This window comes from Anomaloglossus baeobatrachus, chromosome 2 (assembly GCF_048569485.1).
Source record: "Anomaloglossus baeobatrachus isolate aAnoBae1 chromosome 2, aAnoBae1.hap1, whole genome shotgun sequence".
NCBI classification, from domain to species: domain Eukaryota; kingdom Metazoa; phylum Chordata; class Amphibia; order Anura; family Aromobatidae; genus Anomaloglossus; species Anomaloglossus baeobatrachus.
Window position 1 is genome coordinate 437,117,850 of NC_134354.1, and position 19,641 is coordinate 437,137,490.

At 45.9% G+C, this 19,641-nt stretch overlaps 1 protein-coding gene across 2 annotated transcripts in view; it reads left to right on the forward strand.

Annotated features, from left to right (window-relative positions):
- RASL10B (RAS like family 10 member B) overlaps positions 1 to 19,641 on the forward strand; it is a 228,585-nt gene that overhangs the window by 139,048 nt on the left and 69,896 nt on the right. Inside the window, exon 1 of one of the 2 annotated variants that reach the window (XM_075336258.1) lies at positions 2,013 to 2,087. The exons of the other annotated variant lie outside the window; for it this stretch is intronic. The gene's annotated coding sequence lies outside the window, so the exon portion shown is untranslated. Of the gene's footprint in view, positions 1 to 2,012; positions 2,088 to 19,641 lie in introns of those variants that run through there. 2 annotated transcript variants of the gene reach the window in all.

Here is a 19,641-nt window from a genome sequence, read left to right on the forward strand (position 1 = left end):
GTCTGCAGTCACATCGAGTGACACATGGTGACTGCAGACTTGTGGATTTAAATTGGACAACCCCTTTAACACTAGAAGTCCTAGAGAGGGGTCATTTAACATTTCTACCTTTGGAACCCAGAGAGCTCGAAATTTCTGGGACTTCTAGTGTTAAGCATGGGGGTGAAGTGGAAGGGATAGGTTGTATAGTAGATTTGCCGGAGTGGTATATTTCTAGGCTGCTATGCATAGTACCCTGTGACCAAATTCCCCTTGGTAAAGACCATAACAATTATCATATTGGAGTCACTAAATAAAAAGGTACAATCCCTTTCTTAACGCTCCTGTAGAGGGACATCACAATACTCGCATGTTCAAGCTGCTACTACTGTTCTTCAGTGCTTATTATATTCGCATCAGGGCCGTTAGTGAGATCGAAACCCATGAGCTTTGCATCTCACTGCAGTAATGAAAACTGTTGTTAATACCAATATAAAAACTTGTCTCACTTATATTATCTGGGATTGCCATGCTGTATTTCTTCGTGAAAGGAATAATTAAACAATTATTAAAATAGTCAATTGTTGAAATTTAATATGCACAATTGTGGTTCAAAAACTGGCCACAAATAGTCCACTGCAGAAGGATTTACAAGCTCTCATACTGGAACATTACAAGATAACAGAGAATTACGTCTCACAGCAGATTCAAAATCAAGCTGTAACTATTTAACTACTTTTGGACTGCCCATTTTAACCGCATTCCCCCCCCCCCTTCCTTGGCAATTTTCTTTTTTTCTTGTTTTCAGTTTTTCCTCCCCTTTAGAGATGTGCGGACTCATGGAAATTCGGTTCAGCAGGTTCAGCTAGACTTTAGATAAAGTTTGATTTAGGAGCCGGACTTGACCTGAACCCCAATGGCAGTCACTGATTGGGCAGTCTGAGCCTCCGCCCACATACAGCCAGCCATAGGCAGAAAACGTCCAGGGGACAGGTGGGTGAAATATTTTCATTTTTTTAGTTTGGTGCACACTACATCCAATAACGCTGTTACCCCCAGTGCGAGTCATTCAAACACTACAAGTGGCTCGCACTGGGCTGATCACCGAGCATACCCGAACACAGCGATACTCGCTTGAGTGGTCAGCATACCTGAACTCTGAAACCTATTTTATTTTTTTCTGTAAAGTCTGTATTCGTAACAATCACCGAACCTCGGACTTACTGATCTCTATTCCCCTTCTTCCAAAAGCCATAACTTATTTATTTTTCCATCAGTATAGCCATATGAAGGCTTGTTTTTTGTGAGACAAGTTGTACTTTGGAATGACACCATTCATTCTGCCCAGCGTCAGACTGGCCCAGCGGAGCACCAGAGAATCCTCCGGTGGGTCCCCAGGGGCCCCAGTGGGCCCCCATGCTATACCGTGGGCTTGTTACCGCGGGCTGGGCAGGGGTGTTTAGTGGGCAAACTGAGCCCCGATGCTCTGATGGGCCCCCAGCCTTTCCATCATAAACTGCCTCCCGCCTCTGTGAGCCTCCCCCTGCTGTGAGCTTCCCCTTGCAGTGAGCCTCCTGCCTCCCCCTGCTTTGAGCCTCACCCTGCTGTGAGCCTCCCCCTGCTGCGAGCTTCCCCCTGCAGTGAGCCTCCCCCTGCAGTGAGCCTCCCCCTGCAGTGAGCCTCCCCTTGCAGTGAGCCTCCCCTTGCAGTGAGCCTCCCCCTGCAGTGAGCCTCCTGCCTCCCCCTGCAGTGAGCCTCCCCCTGCAGTGAGCCTCCTGCCTCCCCTTGCAATGAGCCTGCTGCCTCCCCTTGCAATGAGCCTCCCCTTGCAGTGAGCCTCCCGCTGCAGTGAGCCTCCTGCCGGTCGCTGCTGTAAGCCTCTTGCCGCTGTATATGCCCCTAGTACTCTGTGCCACCAACCCAGTGCTGTGCAACCCATGGTGTAGAAATTGGGGGAAACGTGAGGAATGTGCTCTGGGAGTGATCGGCTATAGGTGAATGTGTGTTATTTTCTGCAGAGTCGCGTCATAGCAGGAAGAAGTGATGGCGGACAGCTCTGGATGAAGAAGAAAAGTGAAGCTGAATAACCTCATCTAGAGACGTCGCTGGTAAGTCAGTGTATTACATGTACACACACACTATACACTATATACACAGCTCCTATGTATAGTGTCACTGGTGATCACTGTATTACCTGTACAATGACACTATATACAGAGCTCCTGTGTATAATGGCATTGATGGTAATATTAGTGTTATTAGTATTGTGGTTTTTATTCATGATCATTATTGTAGTATTATTCGGGCACTGTGTGGTGGTAATGCGTGGTCTGGTCACTGTGTGGGGATATTTTTCTGTTGTATGTGGTATTATTTGGTCATTTATGTGGTCTGGTCATAGTGTTGCGGTATTTCTCCTTTGTATGTCATAATATTTGGTCACTATGTGCTCTGATTATAGTGTGGCAGTATTTCTCTCTTGTATGTGGTTGTATTTGGTTACTATGTGGTGGTAATATGTTATTGGTCACGGTGTGGCGGTATTTCTCCCTTGTACGTGGTATTATTGGTCTTGGAATAGTGGATTGTGTTGTGTCTAGAGGACATTTTTTCTCTCTATCAATAAAGGGAAAATTATATCCAGTAGAAATTGAATGCTTGAACGTTTAACCCCTCCCTGTCCTGTGACTATTACACTGTAGTAAATATGCTAAGTAATCGCCTATTCTAAGGCCATGTGCCCATGTTGAGCATTTGATCAGTACTTTTCCTCTGATTTTACCACTCCTGGTTTAGGCTACAAATACTGAGGTAAAGTATAATAGAAACACCTCTGCATTTTAACCTACTCCTAGTTTTGGCTTAGGCTACTTTCACACTTGCGTTGGACGGCTTCCGTTGCTATCCGCAGCCTTGAGGAATTACGGTAACCGTTGCAGGAATCCGTTATATTCCTCATAGACTTCTATTAGCTACAGATAGCAACGGATGGTCTTGCATTGTATCCGTCCCGCGGCGCATCAGTTGTTTTGACGCTGACCGCGAGTGAAAGTCGGGCGGATGGAACGCTGCATGTAGCGTTTTTCTGTGCTTGGTGGAGTGTAAAAAAAACGCAACCTGCAGGAATCCGTTGGTGTCCGTTGTTTTTATAATGGATGCCTATGGTGGCGGATTCCGTTAGAATCCGTCATTTGACGGATTCCGTTAACGCAACCGTCTTTACACAACTGCGCATGCTCAGATGTGTAAAGTCAAGGAAAAAAAACCTATAGCGGATTGCGTTATTTTGTACGATCTGTAGCATCCGTTGTGCCATTATATGCAACGCATCCGTTGCATCCGTCACACAACGCAATGCTATGGATCCCGTCCAACGCAAGTGTGAAAGTAGCCTTAGAAATACTAATGTAACATTCTGACCAAATACTGAACGTGTGAATGTGGCCTAAGGATAATTGATAACGTATTTATCTGTGGGGACAGATTGCTGGGACCAGCACCGACCGTGCAACTTTTATCCCCTTGAAAGTGGAGCTGATGTCCGACTCTTCCCCTGATCCATTCATTCAATAAGTGATCACCTACCAAACCTGTGGATCGGTGATCACTTGTTTTCACCAAAGATCCCCCTTACTGCAAACTACTGTAATTGTACATCAGTTACTGTGTGTGCTCAGATGTGCAGGAGCCGGCTGTGTTTCACAGTCAGTGCTCCACTATAACGGGGATAATGACTATAACAGGTATTTGCATATCGCTGTAGGGTGGGCCCATGGAGCCAATTCCTCTGGTGGGCCCCAGACACCCCAATCCGACGCTGATTCTGCCACTGATTCTGCCACATATTGTATTGGAAAGCAGGGAAAAAAATTTCAAGTGTTGTGAAATTGCAAAACAAGTTCAATTGCATGATTTTATTTTTTTTGGGGTGGTTATTTACCATGTTCCCTATTCGGTAAAACTGACCTGACATTATGATTCCCTGCGTTAGTATGAGCTCGTAGAAATTAAAGATGTATAGTTTAAAGTTTATGTCAGTAGGGAAAAAAAAATTGAAGTTTTTGTAAAAAAAACAATAGCGTTTTTGTCACCATTTTCCGAGACCTGTAGCATTCTCATTTTTTGGGATCCGGGATCTCATTGACTACTTATTTTTTGCGTCCTGAGCTGATGTTTTAAATTATACCATTTTTGGGTAGATGCGATGTTTTGATCGCCTGTTACTGCATTTAACTGCAGTGTTGCGGCAACTGATCAGATTAATTGATTTTGTATTTTGATAGATCGGGCATTTTTGAACATGGCAATACCAAATATGCTTATTTTTTTAAATTGGTTTATTTTCATTGGGGCAAAGGGGGGGGGGGTGATTTGAACTTTATATTGATTTTATTAGTTACCTTAGGGGACTTTATGCCTGCAGTATCCGATCTCGTCTGCTGATCAGAGCAAAGCTTCAGCATCCCTCTGAACAGCAGAAATATTGATATCCTGTGAGTGTCAGCGCTCTGCCGTCAGTCACAGGATGTGAGTCATGAGAGCGACAGTGCTCATTAGCTGACCCCGTGCTGTTATGACAACCTATTGCCACCCCGTGATGGTAGTGGGGAATGGCACAATCCCCGCCGGGGCACATTAAATCACGGTGTCAGAGTTTGACACTGCGATCTAACTAGTTAAAAGGTGTGGGTGGATCTCTGTTCGCTGCACATCTGCTGATCCTTACGAGCCTGTATTAAAGAGACAGCTACGACTTAGGTGGTATAGGTACATCCTAGGTTGTAAAGGGATTAAAATGTCAATGTAAAGTATCACACTTGCTGGAGTTGTGCAGTTGTGGAGGCAGGTAGCTGACTGTCAGACACTGCTAGATTCCTCACTGAAAAGGCCGACATGATTTATTATCATGCTAGCCTTTCCGATTGCTGTGTACTCAGCACTGAACAAGGGTTATGTCATGGGTGTGTTACAGTTGACACAGTCCTGTGGTGTCCCGCTGTAGAAGATCGCAGTGTTTAGCTACACAATCTGCTCACTGACATTCTATTCTTACTGCTGTGGTATAAATGGTATCCTATGCTTCTTCTCTGCTTGGAGTTAATCCCTTTACTTTTAGGACCCTGTGCCTATCCTCACCTTTAGGCTGCTAATTGTCATCACGTTCCCTCGTGTACTTAAATACTCACATTTCCTCTTGTAGTTTGCTGGTAAGAGAGTTATATTGTTATACAGGCCTTAGGTGCAATCAGTCGGCTTGTATTCATTTAAAGAAACATTGTTGTTTGTTGCTGTTCCTCTCCCTGAGTCTTCTTGGAGATTAATTTATTCATTCATTTTCCCGTGTTTGTGCTCTATGTGTCTTCTTTAGAGCTTAGTGAGGTTAACTAAGTGCTCATCCCATCCTTTCCCTACATAGAGTCCAGTTCAGAGTCAGCCAGGTCTAGGTATCCTGCTCGGCGCATAGGTGTAGAAACTATCTAAGGTGGTCAGGGGAGACAGGGACCAGTGAAAGGTTTGGTCTGCGGTCACCATCTCTCCCTTCCCTAGATACAGGGTTTCTCTTCCCTGAGGCCCTAGGCGTGGTACTTCCCTATACATAGCGTGAAATTGTGTATGAAGATTAGGAAACACTAATAAAAACACTGATAGTGCTTCCTCCTCTGAACTCAAATCAAGTGATCACTGGGTGCAAGGAGGGAGCAGGAGTCTTAGAAGACCCAGTCAGTCAGCTCTGATATGCATTGTATCAGCACAAAGCTGGCTGTGGCGTGGATACAGCCAGTCGCTTACTATAGACTGAGCGGTGACTGACACAGCTCCGGTCATGCCTGTATAACTGAAAGCCTGAGGTTTCCAGGAGGAATAAAGTTAATTTCCTTCCTGTAGTCGGGCTTTCAGTATGGCAGCCTGGCAGTTGTAGGCTAAGTGCACAGTGCGTTTTTCGCGGCGTTTTTGCGCGTTTTTCGGGTGCGTTTTTGGCCTCAAAACTGCAGGACTTTGCTCCCCCAGCAAAGTCTATGAGTTTTCATTTTTGCTGTCCGCACACATCTGTTTTTTTACCTGCGTCTTTGAGTTAAAAAAAAAAAAATGGACATGTCAGTTCTTTCCTGCGTTTTTCTGCGTTTTCCGCCCATGTAATGCATTGGAAAAACGCAGCAAAACGCAGAGATCAAAAACGCAGCAAAACGCAGCCAAAAACGCACCAAATCGCGGTAAAAACGCACAAAAACGCAGCGTCAAAAAGACGCAGTGTCCGAACCTAGCCGTAAAATGCTATGAACCTGCAGACTAAGCATTTTATTGACATGACTACCTTTAAGATAACTTGATATTCCTGTGTAAAGGTACCGTCACACTAAGCAACATCGCTAGCAACATCGCTGCTGAGGCACAACTTGCTAGCGATGTTGCTGTGTGTGACATCCAGTAACAACCTGGCCCCTGCTGTGAGGTTGTTGGTTGTTGCTGAATGTCCTGGGCCATTTTTTAGTTGTTGCTCTCCCGCTGTGAAGCACACATCGCTGTGTGTGACAGCGAGAGAGCAACAACTGAATGTGCAGTGAGCCGGCTTCTGCGGACGCTGGTAACAAATGTAAATATCGGGTAACCAAGAAGGCCTCCCTGCAACCTGCACACGTAGCTGGAGTACACATCGGGTAATTAACCCTATGTGTACTGTGGCTAGGTGTGCAGGGAACAGGGAGCCGGCACTGGCAGTGTGAGAGCGGCGGACGCTGGTAACGAAGGTAAATATCGGGTAACCAAGGTAAGGGCTTCTTGGTTACCCGATGTTTACCGTGGTTACCAGCGTCCGCAGAAGCCGGCTGCCTGCACACGTAGCAGAGTACACATCGGGTAATTAACCCGATGTGTACTGTGGCTAGGTGTGCATGGAGCCAGCGCTAAGTGGTATGCACTGGTCTGGTAACCAAGGTAAATATCGGGTTGGTTACCCGATATTTACCTTAGTTACCAAGCGCAGCATGCTTCCACGTGTAGCGACGCTCCAGCGATCCCTGCCAGGTCAGGTTGCTGGTGGGATCGCTGGAGCGTCGCTTATTGTGACATCTCACCAGCGACCTCCTAGCAACTTACCAGCGATCCCTAGCAGGTTGTATCGTTGTTGGGATCGCTGGTAAGTTGTTTAGTGTGACTGGGCCTTAATACTTGCTATTTAAATGAAAAGAAATGTGTTAGTTGGCACTTACTACCTAACCTATTTAGTCCAAAAGGACAGAAAAAAACCTAAGGGTGGAGTTGGGGGGTCACCTTTTATAGTGTTATTGGGCTGCTGTTAATGACGTAAGGGAAATGCATATTTTTTCACTCCTTGACATTTAAGTGGCTGCGCTGTTCCTGGAGTGATACAAATACTATGCTTGGAGACATTACAGTTTTTGAGCATTTAAAAAAAGCTTTCCTTGAAGGGAAGCATAAGGAGGATGCCATTATTCCATAATAAAATGCATTCTAAAAGTTTGATAAATTTACATGTTTTGAACTTTCTTATATATTTATTTTTATATATATATATATATATATATATATATATATATATATATATACTAGAAGGTGGCCGAATTCTAACGCATCGGGTATTCTAGAATTTACGTATTGTGTAGTTAATGTATGATTTGTGTTTTTTATATATATACAGTCAGGGCCAGAAATATTTGGACAGTGACACAAGTTTTGTTATTTTAGCTGTTTACAAAAACATGTTCAGAAATACAATTATATATATATAATATGGGCTGAAAGTGCACACTCCCAGCTGCAATATGAGAGTTTTCACATCCAAATCGGAGAAAGGGTTTAGGAATCATAGCTCTGTAATGCATAGCCTCCTCTTTTTCAAGGGACCAAAAGTAATTGGACAAGGGACTCTAAGGGCTGCAATTAACTCTGAAGGCGTCTCCCTCGTTAACCTGTAATCAATGAAGTAGTTAAAAGGTCTGGGGTTGATTACAGGTGTGTGGTTTTGCATTTGGAAGCTGTTGCTGTGACCAGACAACATGCGGTCTAAGGAACTCTCAATTGAGGTGAAGCAGAACATCCTGAGGCTGAACAAAAAGAAAAAATCCATCAGAGAGATAGCAGACATGCTTGGAGTAGCAAAATCAACAGTCGGGTACATTCTGAGAAAAAAGGAATTGACTGGTGAGCTTGGGAACTCAAAAAGGCCTGGGCGTCCACGGATGACAACAGTGGTGGATGATCGCCGCATACTTTCTTTGGTGAAGAAGAACCCGTTCACAACATCAACTGAAGTCCAGAACACTCTCAGTGAAGTAGGTGTATCTGTCTCTAAGTCAACAGTAAAGAGAAGACTCCATGAAAGTAAATACAAAGGGTTCACATCTAGATGCAAACCATTCATCAATTCCAAAAATAGACAGGCCAGAGTTAAATTTGCTGAAAAACACCTCATGAAGCCAGCTCAGTTCTGGAAAAGTATTCTATGGACAGATGAGACAAAGATCAACCTGTACCAGAATGATGGGAAGAAAAAAGTTTGGAGAAGAAAGGGAACGGCACATGATCCAAGGCACACCACATCCTCTGTAAAACATGGTGGAGGCAACGTGATGGCATGGCCATGCATGGCTTTCAATGGCACTGGGTCACTTGTGTTTATTGATGACATAACAGCAGACAAGAGTAGCCGGATGAATTTTGAAGTGTACAGGGATATACTTTCAGCCCAGATTCAGCCAAATGCCGCAAAGTTGATCGGACGGCGCTTCATAGTACAGATGGACAATGACCCCAAGCATACAGCCAAAGCTACCCAGGAGTTCATGAGTGCAAAAAAGTGGAACATTCTGCAATGGCCAAGTCAATCACCAGATCTTAACCCAATTGAGCATGCATTTCACTTGCTCAAATCCAGACTTAAGACGGAAAGACCCACAAACAAGCAAGACCTGAAGGCTGCGGCTGTAAAGGCCTGGCAAAGCATTAAGAAGGAGGAAACCCAGCGTTTGGTGATGTCCATGGGTTCCAGACTTAAGGCAGTGATTGCCTCCAAAGGATTCGCTACAAAATATTGAAAATAAAAATATTTTGTTTGGGTTTGGTTTATTTGTCCAATTACTTTTGACCTCCTAAAATGTGGAGTGTTTGTAAAGAAATGTGTACAATTCCTACAATTTCTATCAGATATTTTTGTTCAAACCTTCAAATTAAACGTTACAATTTGCACTTGAATTCTGTTGTAGAGGTTTCATTTCAAATCCAATGTGGTGGCATGCAGAGCCCAACTCGCGAAAATTGCATCACTGTCCAAATATTTCTGGACCTAACTGTATATATATATATATATATATATATATATATATATATATATATATATACATATATATATATAGATGTTGTTGTGTGTAGTTACCAAGTGTTTGTGTAGGGCGCTGTAAATGTTCTGGGTGTTGTCTGGGTGTGGGGGTGTGTGAGAGCGGTGATGTATGTGTGTTGCGTTGTGTGTGTTGCATTGTTTGTGGAGCGCTGTGTGTCTGTAGCGTTGTGTGTGTGTGTGGTGCTGTGTGTGTTGCGCGGTTTGTGTAGGTGTGGAGTGCGTGTGTGTGTTTTGGGGGCAGGTATGTTTTGTGCAATGTGTGTGTTGCGCGGTATGTGCGTATATTTATGTATGCCGCGGTGTTTGTGTGTTGGGTGTTGTGTGTGCGGCGTTGTCTGTGTGTGGGTGTCTGTGTAGGGCGGTGTTTGTGGTTCCCAGTGTGTGTGTGGTGTGTTGTGCGGTGCGCGTGTGGCGGTGTGTGTGTGTTTTGGGGGGAGGTGTGCACCCCCATCGTGCTCCTTCCCCCATGCTGCGCATCCCCATCGTGCTCCATCCCCCATGCCGCGCACCCCCCATCGTGCTCCCTCCCACATGCGCACCCCTCATCGTGCTCCATCCCCCATACTGCGCACCCCTCATCATGCTCCATGCCCCATGCTGCGTACCCCCATCGTGCTCCATCCCCCATGCTGCGCACCCCCCATCGTGCTCCATCCCCCATGCTGCACACCCCCCATCGTGCTCCATCCTCCATGCTGCACACCCCCCATTGTGCTCCATCCTCCATGCTACGCACCCCCCATCATGCTCCATCCCCCATGCTGCGCACCCCCCATCGTGCTCCATCTCCCATGCTGCACACCCCCCATCGTGCTCCATCCCCCATGCTGCGCACCCACCATCGTGCTACATCTCCCATGCTGCGCACCCCCCATCGTGCTCCATCCTCCATGCTGGACACCCCCCATCGTGCTCCATCCTCCATGCTGCACACCCCCCATCGTGCTCCATCCCCCATGCTGGGGCCGCCGGGGGCGGGTCCAAGTGTGGCAACGTGTGCCGGGGGCGGGACTGAGCGGGCGAGGCGTCAGCGTATGCCGGCTCCCTGCACATGTGTACCAGGAGCCGGTGTACGCTGGTAACCATGATACACATCGGGTAACTAAGGGAAGCGCTTCCTATAGTTACGCGATGTGTATCATGGTTACCAGCGTACACCGGCTCCGTCATGATCCCAGCATCGCAAGGTTATGTCCGCCGGGGGCGGGGCCGAGTGTGCCAACGTGTGGCGGGGGCGAGCGGGCGAGGCGTCAGCGTATGCCGGCTCCCTGCACATGTGTACCGGGAGCCGGTGTACGCTGGAACGGGCGATGCGTGCGGAGGGCCGGGGCGAGCGGCTAATCCATGCGGGGGGCGTGGCCAGGCCGAGGTGAGCGGCCAATCCGTGGGGGGGCGGGGCCAGGCCGAGCCCAGCGGCCAATCCGACAGTTGTCACTCTAACGACACTGTCACAGTGACACAATTTTGGAGCAAGACAGACAGACAGACAGAATAAGGTAATTATATATATATAGATATGTGTGTGTATATATACCGTGTATATATATATATATATATATATTATTATTATTATTTTTTTACTGATTACCGTATATAGTTTTGTATTAGTTTAACATTTAGGCTATGTGCGCACTAGGCGTTTTTGCCGCGTTTTTAGCGGCGTTTTTTTCCGCGTTTTTGTGCTGAAAACGCAGTGACATTGCTTCCCCAGCAATGCCAATGGGTTTTCAGAAGTGCTGTCCTCACACAGCGTTTTTTTTTTAGCTGCGTTTTTGTGGTGACCACAAAAACGCAGCATGTCAATTATTTCTGCGTTTTCCACTGCGTTTTTCACTCATTGAATTCAATGAGATGTTAAAAACGCAATGAATAACGCATATAGCCGCGTTTCTATGACTAAAAACGCAGCTATAAACGCAAGGGGTGGGCACTACAGTGACGTGTACAGGAAGAGGATTCCTTCTGTTGGTAAACAGAGAAGCATGAATCCTCCCGGTACCGTCACCGCTGCCTCCACCTCCCGTCCTGTGCACGTCAGCTCCGTGCGGCGCCATGTCTGGGCGGGAGGTGGAGGCAGCGGCGAAAACCAAAGTGAACAGTAGAAAAAAAAAATGTCATATACTCACCTGTCCGCAGGGTCCCGGTGCCATGCCCGCTCCCATCTCCTCCCGGTACCGCCGCTCTGGCTGTGTGCAGTCTCCCCGGGGCAGGACCTTGCTTGCAGGACCTGGCGCTGATCACCTGATGCAGTCACCTGACGCATCAGCTGATCGCGGTGTCGCCGGCTTTTTCGCGCCCGGCCGGCTATCAGCTGATCCTGCCGTCAGGGGACTTCATCAGCTGATTACCGGCAGCTCCGGCAGCGATCGTATAGGATCAGACTCCTGTCCAATCGATCGCTCCAGGAGCTGCCGGTAATCACCACAGCACATAAGTGAGTATTATTTTTTTTTTTTTTTTCTACTGATGCATCAGCTGATTGTATAATCGGCTTTTATACAATCAGCTGATGTGTCATGTGCTTCAGGCACTTGATCCTGACACATCATCTGATCGCTTTGCCTTCCAGCAAACCGATCAGATGATATTGGATCCGCATTGGACGGCGCGGGACCCTGACCCAGGATTACTGCGGAGGGGGGTTTATTTCAATAAAGATGGAGTCACTAATTGTGTTGTGTTTTATTTCTAATAAAAATATTTTTCTCTGTGTTGTGTTTTTTTTTTATCATTACTAGAAATTCATGGTGGCCATGTCTAATATTGGCGTGACACCATGAATTTCGGGCTTAGGGCCAGCTATACAGCTAGCCCTAACCCCATTATTACCTAGCTCGCCACCCGGCTTCAGGGCAGCTAGAAGAGTTGGATACAGCGCCAGAAGATGGCGCTTCTATGAAAGCGCCATTTTCTGGGGTGGCTGCGGGACTGCAATTCACAGCGGGGGTGCCCAGAAAGCATGGGCACCCTGCACTGTGGATTCCAATCCCCAGCTGCCTAGTTGTACCCGGCTGGACTCAAAAATTAGGCGAAGCCCACGTCATTTTTTTTTTTAATTATTTCATGAAATAATTAAAAAAAAAGGGCTTCTCTATATTTTTGGTTCCCAGCCGGGTACAAATAGGCAGCTGGGGGTTGGGGGCAGCCCGTACCTGCCTGCTGTACCCGGCTAGCATACAAAAATATGGCGAAGCCCACGTCATTTTTTTTTCTTTTTGGGCAAAAAACTGCATACAGTCCTGGATGGAGGATGCTGAGACTTGTAGTTCTGCAGCTGCTGTCTGCTCTCCTGCATACACTAGTGAATGGAGGATGCTGAGACTTGTAGTTCTGCAGCTGCTGTCTGCTCTCCTGCATACACTAGTGAATGGAGGATGCTGAGACTTGTAGTTCTGCAGCTGCTGTCTGCTCTCCTGCATACACTAGTGAATGGAGGATGCTGAGACTTGTAGTTCTGCAGCTGCTGTCTGCTCTCCTGCATACACTAGTGAATGGAGGATGCTGAGACTTGTAGTTCTGCAGCTGCTGTCTGCTCTCCTCCATACACTAGTGAATGGAGGATGCTGAGACTTGTAGTTCTGCAGCTGCTGTCTGCTCTCCTGCATACACTAGTTCTGCAGCTGTCTGCTCTCCTGCATACAATGAACATTTTGAAGAAGGAAATGACATCAGACCTTTTTTTTTTTTTTTTTTCATCAACAATCTTTAATGGCATTGTGCACTGATTAAAAACGCAGTGAGCAAAAACGCAGCAAAAAACGCACCAAATCGCGGCAAAAACGCATGCGTTTTTGCCGCGTTTTTTAGCCGCGGGTGCGTTTTTTAGACAAAAACGCACATAAAAACGCAGCGTGAAAAAAACGCCTAGTGCGCACATAGCCTAACATTCTTTTCTCTTCTACATTAATAGAAGCACTAAATCTAGAATTATATATGGCAATAAATGGTAAACTTACACTGTAACTTTGCAGGATGTTTCACATGGTTCTGAAACCAATTGTGTTCTCTGCAGGATTTTAACAGTCATTAATCAGCAAAAAATGGAACAGGTCCAAAGGAAATTAACCTAAAGCTACATGCGCACGCTGCTTTTTTTCCTGCTTTTTTGCTGCTTTTTTGGCTGCAGTTTTGTCAGCAGAACTTTCTGACATCTGACTTCCCAGCAAAGTCTATGAGAAGTCAGATTTGTCATGCGCACATTGCAGTTTATTTGTCAGCGTTTTTTTTGTCAAAAGTTTGTGACAAAAAAAATGCAGCATGTTCATTCTTCCTGCGTTTTTGTCAACATTTGTTACCCATTGAAATCAATGAGGGCATCAAAAACGCAGGAAAAATGCATGCTAATCACAAGTGGTGCATTTTACCTGCCTTTTACCTGCGTTTTTGCTAGCAAAAACGCAGGTGATTTGTCAGGAAGTGAGGTCAGGCAAGTGGTCCCGTCCCGTCCTCCACGTGTTCCCCGAAGTACCGCTGTCCCCAGGGGAGATGATGTGGAGGACGGGACTATCAGCAGCGGCGGCAGCGAGAGGGAAAAAATCAATGTTTTCAGCTGCCAATGTCCATCCCCATCTCGCTGCCGCCGCTGATAGTCCCGTCCTCCACGTGTTCCCCGACGTACCACTGTCCCCAGCATGCACGCACAGGGGAGATGATGTGGAGGATGGGACTATCAGCAGCGGCGGCAGCGAGAGGGAAAAAATCAATGTTTTCAGCTGCCAATGTCCATCCCCATCTCGCTGCCGCTGCCGCCGCTGATAGTCCCGTCCTCCACGTCTTCCCCGACGTACCACTGTCCCCAGCGTGCACGCACAGGGGAGATGATGTGGAGGACGGGACTATCAGCGGCGGCAGCGAGATGGGGATGGGCATTGGCAGCTGAAAACATTGATTTTTCCCTCTCGCTGCCGCCGCTGCTGATAGTCCCGTCCTTCACGTGTTCCCCGAAGTACCACTGTCCCCAGCGTGCACGCACAGGGGAGATGATGTGGAGGACGGGACTATCAGCGGCGGCGGCAGCGAGAGGGAAAAATCAATGTTTTCAGCTGCCAATGTCCATCCCCCTCTTGCTGCCGCCGCTGATAGTCCCGTCCTCCCCGTGTTCCCCGAAGTACCGCTGTCCCCGCACAGGGGAGATGATGGACCCCTCTCACCGCCACCGCCACCGCTGAAAGTCCCGTCCTCCACGCTCCTGTCAGCTCCACGCAGTAGCGCGATCAGCTGAGCTGTCACTGAGGTTACTCGCGGCCACCGCTGGATTCAGCGGTGGCCGCGGGTAACCTCGGTGACAGCTCAGCTGATCGCGCGGCTGTCTTCATTAGCTGCATGGAGGTGACCGGAGCGGCGGTGTCTGCTGCTTCTCCGGTCACCTCCATGCAGCAGAGCTGGATGCGGCGCTGGACCATCCTGGATTACGCCGGACATGGAGGGCTTTGTCGGGGTTAATAAATTGGTAATGAGGGAATGTGTTTGTGTTTTTTTATTTCTAATAAAGGATTTTTCGGGTGTGTGTGTTTATTTACTGTAATTTACAGATTAATCATGGAGGGTGTCTCATAGACGCCTGACATGATTAATCTAGGATTTAGTGGCAGCTATGGGCTGCCAATAACTCCTTATTACCCCGATTTGCCAACGCACCAGGGCAAATCGGGAAGAGCCGGGTACAGTCCCAGAACAGCCGCATCTAATGGATGCGGCCATTCTGGGCGGCTGCTGACTGATATTGTTAGGCTGGGGGGCTCCCCATAACGTGGAGCACCACATCCTGAGAATACCAGCCTTCAGCCGTATGGCTTTATCTGGCTGGCATTAAAATTGGGGGGGACCGCACGCCAGTTTTTTTTAATTATTTATTTATTTCTAATTTTTTTTTTTTTCAATTCAACAAGCTTTATGGGCTTGTTTGAACTGAAAAATACATGAAACAATTGTTGACAAAACTGCAGCCAAAAACGCACCAAAAAAGCAGCAAAAACGCACCAAAAAAGCACCTACATTTTTTTGTGACATTTCCAGGCTCTCTCTGACAAGGTGCAGTTTGGCTGCAGTTTTGGCTGCAGTTTGTGAACACGAAAAAGAAGCAGCGTGCGCATGTAGCCTAAGGACAAGCCAAGAGGACAGAGCTTATTGTTAACTGTTTTCCTGCAGGCCGGGCATTGGGGAGGCTCCTGCTGCACGTAGTTGTCAGACAGGCCAGTGAGGAAGATGAGGGAGACATTCTTGATATCTTTATTTAGTTTTAATTATCATATGAGACAAATAGGATCACAGGAGAAGCGGAGATTATGAGTGGAATTGGCAGAATTTTTTGTGGGGGATGGGAGGTGGTTTTATATTTAGTTGTTTTTTTTTACTTAATTTAAATTAAAATAAATACCTTGATAATTGGCGTCCAATATGTACATAAGACATAGCCCAGATGCAGAGGCATATACAGGGTTCATCACAGGGTGGGTTGGGCAAAATACCTGAGTGGGCCACTAATCTAGCTAACCATGTTTACAAGAACAGAGGTGCTCTCTATTTATTGTGGGCATAGTGGGAACCTCAGCAGATGATAATGCTGCTATTGAATAAGATTCACCATAACAATACTGCTATACAGTGATCATATAATGGTAGATACCAATCCTGAAGACTGTACATAAGATTAAAGTACCATTATATTAGGTGACTTTCAGATGATATTCTTTGTGGTGAAATCGTTCACTTTTCCATGTGACCCAGACCGCTATGATAACTTCTTCCAGGCACAAATCATTTGAAATGTTTTCAGCAAAGACATATTTGAATTCTCACATTTCCAGCACTGTCCCCACCTATTCCTAACCTACACATACTTTTCATCCTACTGTTACACCAATGCTGAGCCAGTTGCTGCCCTATTTGTCCCTTTTACTGCACAGCACATAACACAGTGCTCCTCTTAGTGCCCCAAACAGTAATAATGCTGACCCTCATGCCTTCTAGATTGTAAAATTACCCACTAAAATATTAATGCCCTTTTAGGCTATGTGTCCACGGTAGAATGTTGCTGCGGATTTTTCTGCATGAAAATCCGCGACTTTCCCGGCAAATCCGCACCTTTTCAAAGGTGCGGATTTGCCGCGGATTTACCGCGGATTTTGGTCCGGATTTTTTTTTTTCCCAATTCTATAGCCAAAATCCGGATCAAAATCCGCAACAATAATTGACATGTTGCAGATTTTTCCGGATCAAAATCCGCGGCAAATCCGCCGCGGAAAAATCCGCAGCATGGGCACAGCATTTCCAAAATGCCATAGAAATGGCTGGGAAGTGCCGCTGCTGCAGATTTTCGGAAAATCCGCTGCTTTTCCGTGAGAAATCCGCGGCAAAATCCGCGCATTTTCCGCAGCGTGGACACAAAGCCTTATGAGCACCCTTAAAAAGATATTTTTTCCCTTACAAAAAATAATGTTCCCTGTGATACCCTGTGATCATTATAATATTGAGTACCCCTATAATAATGCTCCCTGAGTGTCCATTTAAAAATTTAGTAATGCCCCCTCAGTGCCCCACAAAATTAGAAACCCTTGACCTCCCCCTTTGCAATACTGCTCTCAGTGCCTCAATATGAAATATTGCTCCCTGAGTGCTCCACATGAAGTAATAATGTCCACAGAGTATTCCCACACAAGTAATATTGGCCTCCCCTTCGAGTTCCTACATAACTGGTAATAATTATCTGATTCCACCATTGATAGTAATATTGCCTCCTGATTCCCTTCTTATATAGTAATAATGCCCCCTGAGTTTTCCTACAAAATAGTAATTCTGTCAGTCATTAAAATAGTACATGTACAGTTGAAACCTGAAGTTTACATTTACCATCTAAAAAAGACACATCTGCATGTTTTTCTCACTATCTGACATGAAATCAGAATAAACCTTTCCTGTTTTAGGTCAATTAGGTTTACCAAAATCATTTATATTTGCCAAACACCAAAATACTGTGACAGAGAGAGAATGTTTTATGGCATTTTTATTATTCTTTGCAAAGTAAAATCGTTTACATACACTAAGAGTACTATGCCTTTACACAATATTTTATAGCCCATATGATGATGATATGTCATTCAAAGCTTCTGATAGATTTATTGACAACATCTGAGTAAATTAGAAACCCATCTGTGGATGTATTTTAATGCACACCTAAAACACACTGCTTCTTTATGTAGCATCATGGGAAAGTCAAAAGAAATCAGCCAAGGTCTCAGGAAGGGAATTGTGGACTTGCAGAAGTCTGGTTCATCCTTGGGTGCAATTTCCAGATACCTGAAGGTGCCTTGTTCATCTGTACAATCAATTATACGCAAGTACAAACAAGATGGAAATGTTCAGCCATCATACCACTCAGGCAGGGAACGGGTTCTGTGTGCCAGAGTTGAACGTGCTTTGGTCAGACATGTGCATATCAAACCCAAGAACAAAAGCAAAAGACCTTGTGAAGATGCTGGCGGAAGCTGGTAAGTTTGTGTCATTATCCACACTGAAACGAGTACTGTATCAACATGGACTGAAAGGCCACTTTATAAGGAAGAAGCCATTATTCCAAAAGAAACATAAAAAAGCCAAATGAATGATTGCAAATGCACACAGGAAAAAAAAAACCCTTACTTTTTGGAGACCTGTCCTGTGGTTTGACGAAACAAAATTGAACTGTTTGGCCATAATGACCATTGTTATGTTTGGAGGAAAAAGGAAGAAGCTTTGAAGCCAAAGAATACCATGCCAACTGTAAAACACAAGGGTGACAGCATTATGTTGTGGATTTATTTTTCTGTAGGAGGGACTGGTGCACTTCACAAAATAGATAGCATTATGAGGAAAGAAGATTATGTGGCAATACTGAAGCAAAATATCAAGACCTTAGCCAGGAACTTAAATCTTGGGTGGAAATGGGTCTTCCATATAGACAATGACTCGAAGCATACTGCCAAACTGGTTACAAAGTGGCTTAAGGATAACAAAGTCAATGTTTTCAAGTGGCCATCACAAAATTGCCCAAAATTGCACAAAATGGCCCATTGAAAATTTATGAGCAAAGCTGAAAAGGCAAGCAAGGCAACCTATAAACATGGCTCAGTTACACCAGTTCTGTCAGGAAGAATGGGGCCAAGTAGCTACCAGCTATTGTGAGAAGCTTGTGGAAGGAGATCCAAAACAATTGCCGCAAGTCATACAGTTTAATGGCAATGGTACCAAATACTAATGAAATGTCTGACTTTGCAGAAAGTAATAAAAATACCTTAAAATATATTCTCGCTCTCATTATTCTGGCATTCGGCAAATATAAATAATTTTGGTAATCTAAATTGACCTAAAATGGAAAAGTTTTATTCTGATTTTATGTCAGATATGTGTCTTTTTAGATAGTGTATTTAAAGGGAACCTGTCAGCAGAAATTTCGCCCAAAACCTAAAAGATTCCCCTATTGCAGCTGCTGGGCTGCATTCTAGAAAGGTCCCTGTTATTATTGTGCCCCATGTGAGACCAAAATAAAGACTTTATAAAGTGGTACCTTTTTGTATTTAGATACTGTAAATGTGACACGGGGGCGGGCTTTCTGGCGTCCGTTATTCTGCCTCCTGGTCCTGTATGCCGCCCCCATCACTCCTTTCCATAGCTGATGACACCGCCCACTGCTCCAGCCATCCCCGCGCATGCCCAGTGCCAGTCTCACGGGACTGAGCAGTGTGACGTGTGCGCAGACAAGTGATTATGGGCGGGGCTGTGATTGTTATCAGCAAGTACCCGCCCATAATCTCGTGAGCGCGCAAACCTCACCAGCGGTCACACTGTGCTCAGTGTAGATGCTAGACTGTATGGGATGCTTCCAGGGATGACGTCCCTTTTGTCACGTGATAGTATTTTGAACACGCCTGTCACAAACCACCGGGGGGGTCACTCAGAAATCCCCCGCGCTGGCTACCAGTACGTCACAATCGGGGGGTAACAAGTGGGGGTCACCCCTCCTTTATACCTCCCGACCGACAGACAGAGCACGTGACGCGCTCTCTAGCGCCCCTCTTATAGTCAGGCCAATTATGGAATTGCCCGACCATAAGCCAGGAGGCCGCTATACTACTTATGCCGATTATTGAAGGGTCCCCGGTGAGAGTAAGGTATATATTCCCCCGACCTCCGCGGGCGGAATATATAAAATCTCCCCGAATCTCACTGGCCTCCCCACAATAATCCTTGGCACAATTCGCTGCCACCAACCGATTTACGGTAACTATTAGCCGAACACACAGACGTGGGATTCAAGATCGAGATAACAGAAC